This window comes from Varanus komodoensis, unplaced genomic scaffold (genome assembly GCF_004798865.1).
Source record: "Varanus komodoensis strain SLA01 unplaced genomic scaffold, ASM479886v1 scaffold7_1, whole genome shotgun sequence".
Lineage (NCBI taxonomy): Eukaryota > Metazoa > Chordata > Lepidosauria > Squamata > Varanidae > Varanus > Varanus komodoensis.
In genome coordinates, this window is record NW_025336479.1 from 8,345,543 (window position 1) to 8,354,137 (window position 8,595).

Below are 8,595 nucleotides of genomic sequence, written 5' to 3' on the forward strand. Positions count from 1 at the left end.
GCCAAGGCCCTGTCATGAGCTAGGTGTCCCCTCCCAAGGAAGACAGTCACTTCAGCCATTCTTGGAAGAATCTTTATTTTACACAGGAGTCTGAGCATTCACAAACCTCAGAGCATACACAAGCAGAACTGTTGACCCCTCTCTGCCCCCCCCCCCAATTTTTTGATTATGATCCCTTCAGGGCCGGACTCTGGAAGGAGGTGTGCTGTGAAAGTGCGTGCATCTTCTTTCTGCACTCTGAGCCCCTAATTGGCCCAGCCTGCGGTTGTGACAACAGGCCCCCACATCCACCTGTTGAGGGGCATCATATTCTCCCTCTGAGAACTCTACCCTGTCCTGTCCTTCATCTGCCTCGTTCCCACAGGCAGGATGGAGACGGGGACCCAAGGTTGTCCTTGCACTCCTTTGATCCAGAGGTGGCTCAGGCTGGCAAGACGGAAGGTTTGACCAGATGTGGGCCCGTGAGTCACAACAACTCCATTATAAGAGTGTGAACGCTGAGCCACATCTGGTTCAGCCATACCCTCACCCTCCTCAGAGCAATCGGTCCCACCAAGACAGGCCATCTCTCTTGCATGCCTGGGAATCTCCTGAGAGTGCATGTACACGACAGGCCCTGTGACACTGGCTAGAGGACTGAGCGGGGGGGCGGGGGGAGGTGGTGCCTGAGGACCCCATCATTCATCAGGCATGGCAGGGGCTGCTGTAACTTGGGGCTCAGGGTAGCCATGCAGTCTTGTCTGAACATGCCCGCTGTCTACTCCCTGGGAGCCAGGGATCCTTTTTCATGTCCTGCAGGTGGCCCACAGAGATCTTAGGAGGCCCAAATCTCTCTCTCACCTGCGCAAGTGACAATGACTGGCAGTAGCGTTCGGGAATGCAGGCGGGAATATTTCCCAGCCTCCCTGGAGATGGACCTGGGAGTTTGCGTGCAAAGCATGTCCCAAAATCTACAGCCCCTTCCTCCTCCGACAGCTAGCGGAGCTCCTGTGCCTGCCTCATCTTAGGAAAGAACCCACAAAGTTCTCCACTGCTTGGAGGGTGGGGAAGTGGTGGAGCGGGCCTTGCTTGAGGCAGAGGCTCCATCCTGAGGCTGGCTTTAATCCCTGCAACGGCAGCTGCTCCGCCCCCCCCCCCCCCCCCCCCCCAAAGGCCCACGGACAGGCCAAACTAAAGCTTCTTGCAGTTGAATTATATGCCACCATCACCCCAGAGTTGGGAGAGTGTCACTATATTGCACAAGTGTCATAAGCTTATTTAAGTGAGTATAGATTGTAAATAGAACATTACTGTCTTTGGAACTATACTTAAAGAGCAAGAAGGAAATGAGATTGATTCCAATTCCTCTGATCCCAGGAGGCCTAGTTTCCATCTTATGGAAATTATGTACTAATTACACAAATGGTGTGGTGAAGTGGGAAAGGGGTAAATCCCATACTAAATCATTCCCTTCAGAGCTGCTTCAAAGAAACTTTTTTTCATCTCTAGAAGAAGTATCTGGCCATGCTAGTTCAGGCAATGGGAGTTGTAGTCTAACACCTGGAGGTCATCAGTTTCAAGAAGGCTGCTTTATAGGAATTGAAGACATGGTTGGGTTTTCTTTGTTAGTGTATGGGTGTTTCCAGTCCTTTCCAGAGAGTAGACTCCACTCGATATCATGGGCATTACTACTGTATAATATTGCACTGTTTGTCCAAGAAAGTAACTGTTAACTCATTTGCATCGGTTGCAGCGCCTTTCATAATTTGCCCTTCCTTTCTGCGTGAAATGCCTTCCCAAGGAGGATACGCCTGGCTCTGATCATATCTGCCTTTTGGCTCAAGGTTAAAACTTTCTAATTTGCCCAGACATTTTAAATTATATTTTCAGCTGGTTTGGTGCTTTTAATTTCTCTCTGCAACATTATTTAAATAGTTTGCACTGCTTTAACATGGCATCAATATCCTGTCTTATGTATTCCTCCCTGGAATCCCATTTGGATGAAGGTGTGGATTATATATTCTTTAAATAAATTAAGTGTGGAGATTCCTCCGCACACCCACACCCATATATTCTCTCTGTATGAAGTTTGCTTATTTCTTATTTTCTTTCTTTGGCCAAGTCTTAATATTTTCACATGGAACTTTAAGTCTAATATAGCTTAAAAATAATCTTATGCATATCTACTCAAATGTCAGTGTGGCCAACTCCCAAATACAGGACATAGGATAGCACAAAATGCAATTTGTACTGATATTCTCTAGCCCTTCGAGAACATATCCAATGGCTCTTTCTTGTGTACTGTGCTTTACAATGCAGAAAGCAATGGAGAAAGAGTGGGACTGGCCACGAGAATCATAGGGAGCGAATGGGATCTGGGGTTAGGATGGAGGTGGAGAATGTACACAGGCATCCCGCCTCTGATCCTCGAGGAAGCAGACGGCCCTTCAGGACCAGCTGCCGTGGATAGCCTTCTTCTCCATGAATGTGCCCAGTCTTCTCTTAGACATCAAAATATGTGGCCATCACCACATATTATGGCACTGATTTCCACTAATTTCATGGAAATCAGTGCCATAATGTATGCACACTGTGTGAATAAGCATTTCATTTGTTATGAAACTTTTAGACGTATCATGTTCAATATATGCTTTCTTTTTGGAGGAAGTTCCCACACAGATAAATGTAACCAAATGGTATTTTAATATTTGTTTGTTTGTTTATACATGTATTTATAGACTGCCTATAACTGCTGAGGCCTCCCTGATGCACATGCTTTTTCAAATTATTTACCTGCTTCCAGGAAATTAACAATTGGAAGGGGATCCTCTGTGTCCATTGACAGCTAAAAGGCAGAGATTACAAAACTGAAAGGATCAGCAGCCACTTCCTATAATGCAGTGGACTGAGTTAAGAACATAAAAGTGTCAAGGGGTGCTAGTCCTGACTGGTTATATGCTACCTCCAGAATCAGAGGCAGCTTGCCTGTGTGCACCAGCTGCTGGGGAACATGGGTTGGGGGCTGCTGCGGCATCCATGTCCTGCTTGTGGGCCCCTGGGGGCAACTGGCTGGCCACTGTGTGAATAGAACGGACCTGTGTTCCGATCCAGCAGAGCCCTTGCCATGTTCTTAATGCCACATTGCAGTGCTTTCGATATAAAAACAGGTGGCATGAAAATAGTCGTTTTGGCTTTGGTTGAAGCTGATGTGTAATTGCCAGAAAGTTGTATACACTTAATACAAATCCATGTAGACATATTTCTAAGACAGGGGGAAATTAAACATTTAGGTGCCCACAGGCTCGACCTTGGTGATCCCTTCATAGGCACCATCAGAGGTGGTTGTGGTCACCTGAGCTAGAAAGCTGCTTTTAAAATTCAGGCCAGCAGATGGTGGAAGAGGGTGGTGGGGGGGAGGGAATGGCTAGATTCCAGGGAAAACCGAGCCAAGTGGATAGTATGGCAATCCTAGTTGCAGAAAAGACAAAACAAGGGCACAGCTATCTCTAGGTGAGATGCATGCACAGAGAAAGACTTTAAAAAGCAACTCCTAACCTAAGGAATTGGGACACTTCAGTCCCCACTGCCACTGGTCAGTCACCACTTCTCTGCAGCATCTTGCACACTGTGGGTGTGCCACACGCGCCAGTGACTGGGTGTGTGAAGAATAAGATGTTCACATAAGAAGCTTGCAGACCCAGGCTCATCTATCCCCATGAATACTGGAGTTTGGGATCTATATTTGTCGAACAGCAGGTTCCCATCAGTTTCTGCTGAGCTAGATGGATTTTATGGAGCAGCCCCTGGAAGGTGACCAAGCAGCACTAGGAAATGCAGAGGAATTTAGGTGGAAGGGGGCCCCTGACTTGAACTCGATCTGTGATGAATGAGGGCTGTGAAACCCAGGCCAACAGGATTCCAGCCTGATTTTTTGAAAAAGATGCTTCATGCAGGGAGCAGCACTCCTTCCTGAAACTGGAGACTTCAAGCCTTAAGTGGAGTTCAAAACACCTCCTAAATAGAGCCAGGATGTGGGTCTCTGCCTCGCACACTCACATCTACGCTCTCCTTCACTTGAGTGTCTGGTTCTAATTTGCTTCTTTCCACTTAATACTAGAGCCACAAGCACAGTGGGACTGTAAAATGATCTTCCCACTACAGCCTCCATTTCAGCGTGGATGGCCCTGGGGGAGCAGTAAGTGGGAGAGGACACGGCAGACGCAGAGGTTCTTGCTCAGCTTGCGATGCGTGTCCTGCTACGTTGCGCTTCAGACGGGCGAGAGGGAAACATCAACACACGCCAAGCACAACCCAGCTTGAGGCTACGCGCCAGTCTCAAAGTACTCGTGCTCTTGTGTCACCTCCCCACACCTCCTCTCCTCTCAGGCAAGTAAAGCTGTGACGGGCAGGTTGGTGGCTTTTTACACTCCCCCCCCCCATCTTTAAATGGATTCCTGGAGCCATTTCAAAGAAGGGCAAAATTCCTCCAAAGAGAACACTGCCAAAAGTCGCCATTTTCTAGGCTGCCACTTCTGCAATTGCACAGAGAAGAATTCTGGCTCCCTCTGCTGGTTAGATTTTGAAATAGCACTTCTTGCTTCTGTAATCCAAGGTGGGCTCCCAGCCAGATATTGTTGGACCGCAACTCCCATCAGGCTTAGCCAGGATAGCCAACGGTGGGGGGTTATGAGAAGTGTAGTTCAACAACATCCGGAAAGCCGAACATTCCCATATCCCTGCTTGCAAGCCAAAGCCTATCACTGCAACTGATAGGAAAAAAGGGTCAAAGGCTTGGAACACTAAGTTCAGCCTCTCCATCTTTTTTGCTTTCAGGAATTACAAACCATCTTCCTACCCTACTGATGGTTCATTTGTATCTTGTTACTTTAAAGCCTTGGATATGTACCTAAACAACTGAGTGATCATTTACCAGTCTCTGTCTCAGGCCCAGAAGGAACAGCAGGGAATGCAACTGCCTGCTTGCCCACTGCCTGCCTGACAAGCAAGTGGTAGTAAAGATGGGGGGAGGAGCAAGAGCAGCTGGCACCCCGCCCCCCACAATGAGAAGGCAGCCTCATGGAGGGAGGGAGGGAGGGAGGGAGGGGTGGCATGGGGCCGTCAGCCAGCCCCACTCATTTTGGCTTCTGGGTTGCAAGTTCTGGAAGAACGGTGGCAACTGGCACATCTCTGCTTCCTAACATCACCTTGCTTCCTTCTATTCATGTTTTTAACCGCTAGAAGAAATCCCCCTTGTCTCTTCACACTTTGGCTTCTGATCTCATCACACCTTTACCACTTCTGCCACTCCATGTGTGTGAACCAACCACTGATTGGTTCAAAATTGAGACAGGAGTTCAGCAAGGCTGTATACTGTCGCCCTGCCTATTTAACTTCTATGCAGAGCACATCATGAGAAAGGCGGGGCTAGAGGAATCACCAGTTGGAATTAAGATTGCCGGGAAAAATATCAACAACCTCAGATATGCAGATGATACCACTCTCATGGCAGAAAGTGAAGAGGAACTAAAGAGCCTCTTGATGCAGGTGAAGGAGGAGAGAGCAAAAGTTGGCTTGAAACTCAACATCAAGAAAACTAAAATCATGGCATCCGGTCCTATCACTTCCTGGCAAATATGTATGAAGAAATGGAGGTAGTGACAGATTTTATTTTTCTGGGCTCCAAGGTCACCGCAGACAGGGACTGCAACCAAGAAATTAAAAGATGCTTGCTCCTGGGGAGGAAAGCTATGGCAAATCTAGACAGCATACTAAAAAGCAGAGACATCACCCTGCCAACAAAAGTGTGTATAGTTAAGGCTATGGTTTTCCCAGTTGCAATGTATAGCTGTGAAAGTTGGACCATAAGGCAGGTTAAGCGCCAAAGAATTGAGGCCTCTGAATTGTGGTGCTGGAGAAGACTCCTGCAAGTCCCTTGGACCACAAGGCGATCAAACCGGTCAGTCCTGGAGGAGATCAACCCTGACTGCTCTTTAGAAGGCCAGATACTGAAGATGAAACTCAAATACTTTGGCCACCTAATGAGAAGGAAGGACTCCCTGGATAAGAGCCTAATGCTGGGAACAATAGCTGGCAAAAGAAGAAGGGGACGGCAGAGGATGAGGTGGCTGGATGGAGTCACTGAAGCAGTCGGCATGAGCTTGGGTGGACTCCAGGGGATGGTGGAGGACAGGAGGGCCTGGGGGAATGTCGTCCATGGGGTCACGATGGGTTGGACACGACTTCGCGACTAACAACAGCAATGTGTGTGTGCACACATGTGGTTCCTGCTCCCTGATCTAGCATTACCAGCATTTGGGGGAAATTTTGGAGATGAAACTATCCCATGTCACTCTGATTCAATGGTTGGTCCTCCCCCACCCTGACAGTGTTTCACTGAAATATAAAATGTTTGGAGACCCAGTCTTGGATTGATCTCCTGCATCACATGTAGATTGACTCTCCTATAACTGAGAGTCTCCTTCATGGATCACTGCCTTGTCATGGCGAAGGGGCTTGCGTAGCTCAATGAAGCTATGAGCTATGCCGTGCAGGGGCACCCAAGACGGACAGGTCATAGCAAAGAGCTTTGACAAAAGGTGATCCACTGGAGAAGGAAATGGCAACCCACTCCAGTATCCTTGCCATGAAAACCCCATGGACAATACCAAAAGGCAAAAAGATACGATGCGGAAAGATGAGCCCCTCAGGTCAGAAGGTGTCCAATGTGCTACTGGGGAAGAGCAGAGGGCTAGTACTAGTAGTGCCAGAAAGAATGAAGCGACTGGGTCAAGCCAAAAGGACACTCAGTTGCAGATGTATCTGGTGGTGAAATGAGAATCCGATGCTGCAAAGATCTATACTCCATAGGAGCCTGGAATGTAAGATCCATGAATCAAGGCAAGCTGGATGTGGTCAAACAAGAGATGACAAGACTGAACATCGACATCTTAGGAATCAGTGAACTAAAATGGACAGGAATGGGTGAATTTAATTCAGATGACCATCACGTATACTACTGTGGGCAAGAATCCCTCAGAAGAAATGGAGTAGCCTTCATAGTCAATAAAAGAGTAGAAAAAGCAGTACTGGGATACAATCTCCAAAATGACAGAATGATCTCTGTTCGAATTCAAGGCAAACCATTCAACATCACAATAGTCCAAGTCTATGCCCCAACCACTGGTGCTGAAGAGGCTGAAGTTGACCGGTTCTATGAAGGCCTACAACACCTTCTAGAATTAACACCAAAAAATGATGTCTTTATCATCATGGGGGATTGGAATGCTAAAGTAGGAAGCCAAAAGATAACCAGAATAACAGGCAAGTTTGGCCTTGGAGTTCAAAATGAAGCAGGGCACAGGCTGGTAGAATTTTGTCAAGAGAATACGATGGTCATAGCAAACACTCTTTTCCGACAACCCAAGAGACGACTCTACACATGGACATCACCAGATGGTCAACACAAAAATCAGATTGACTATGTGCTCTGCAGCCAAAGATGGAGAAGCTCTATGCAGTCAGTAAAAGCTAGACCAGGAGCTGACTGTGGCTCAGATCATGAGCTTCTGGTTGCAAAATTTAGGCTTAAATTGAAGAAAGTAGGGAAAAGCACTAGGCTACTCAAGTATGACCTAAATCATATCCCTGATGAATATACCGTAGAGGTGACAAATAGATTTAAGGAATTAGATCCGATAGACCTGAAGAACTATGGATGGAGGTTCGCAACATTGTACAAGAGGCAGCAACTAAAACCATCCCAAAGAAAAAGAAATGCAAGAAAGCAAAATGGCTGTCTGAGGAAGCTTTACAAATAGCTAAGGAAAGAAGGGAAGCAAAAGGCAGGGGAGAAAGAGGAAGATACACCCAATCGAATGCAGAATTGCTCTCATATTCCTAAGCATTCCAGCATTAACAGGGAGAGGGAAAATATGCATGGGCTGCACTGACATGCAGTTTGCTCACCCAAGAAAGGTCACTGTTCCATACGGTATTTTCTCAGAATTCAACTACTTGCTTTGGTATTTGAATTCCAGAGTAGCATGAAGCGACAAAGCCTCCTCAACCTGTTTAAGATTGCAGGTCCCACCTCCTGCAGGAATCCAAGTATCATCTTGTTACCCAGGATGAATCCTGAAAGAGAAATCAGCAGTAACCACTGAAGAATCTTAAAAGCGATTTTATTTATTTATTTAGCAAACTTCTATGTTGCCCCATTCGCCGAAGCCTCGGGGCGGCTCACAACAACAAATAAATAAATAATACACACACACACACACACACACACACACACACACACAATTAATTAACCATATAAAACAGTATAATTGGAGATGTCCTGGCCGAAGATATAAAATCAATAAATAATACTAACAATTAAAACGACGTTTAAATAAAAAGGTCTTGGCCTGGCACCGAAAAGCAAATAACAACAGCGCCAGGTGGAACTCTCTGGGGAGCGCGTTCCGTAAGTTGGGCGCCACCGCAAAGAAAGCCCTCCTCCGGGTACTCACCCTCCTAATACCCTTCACGGAGGGCTCCCAAAGAAGGGCCTCTGCTGCCGATCTCAAGGGGCGGGAGGGCATGTATGGACGCAAGCGCTCCTTTAAAATGTAA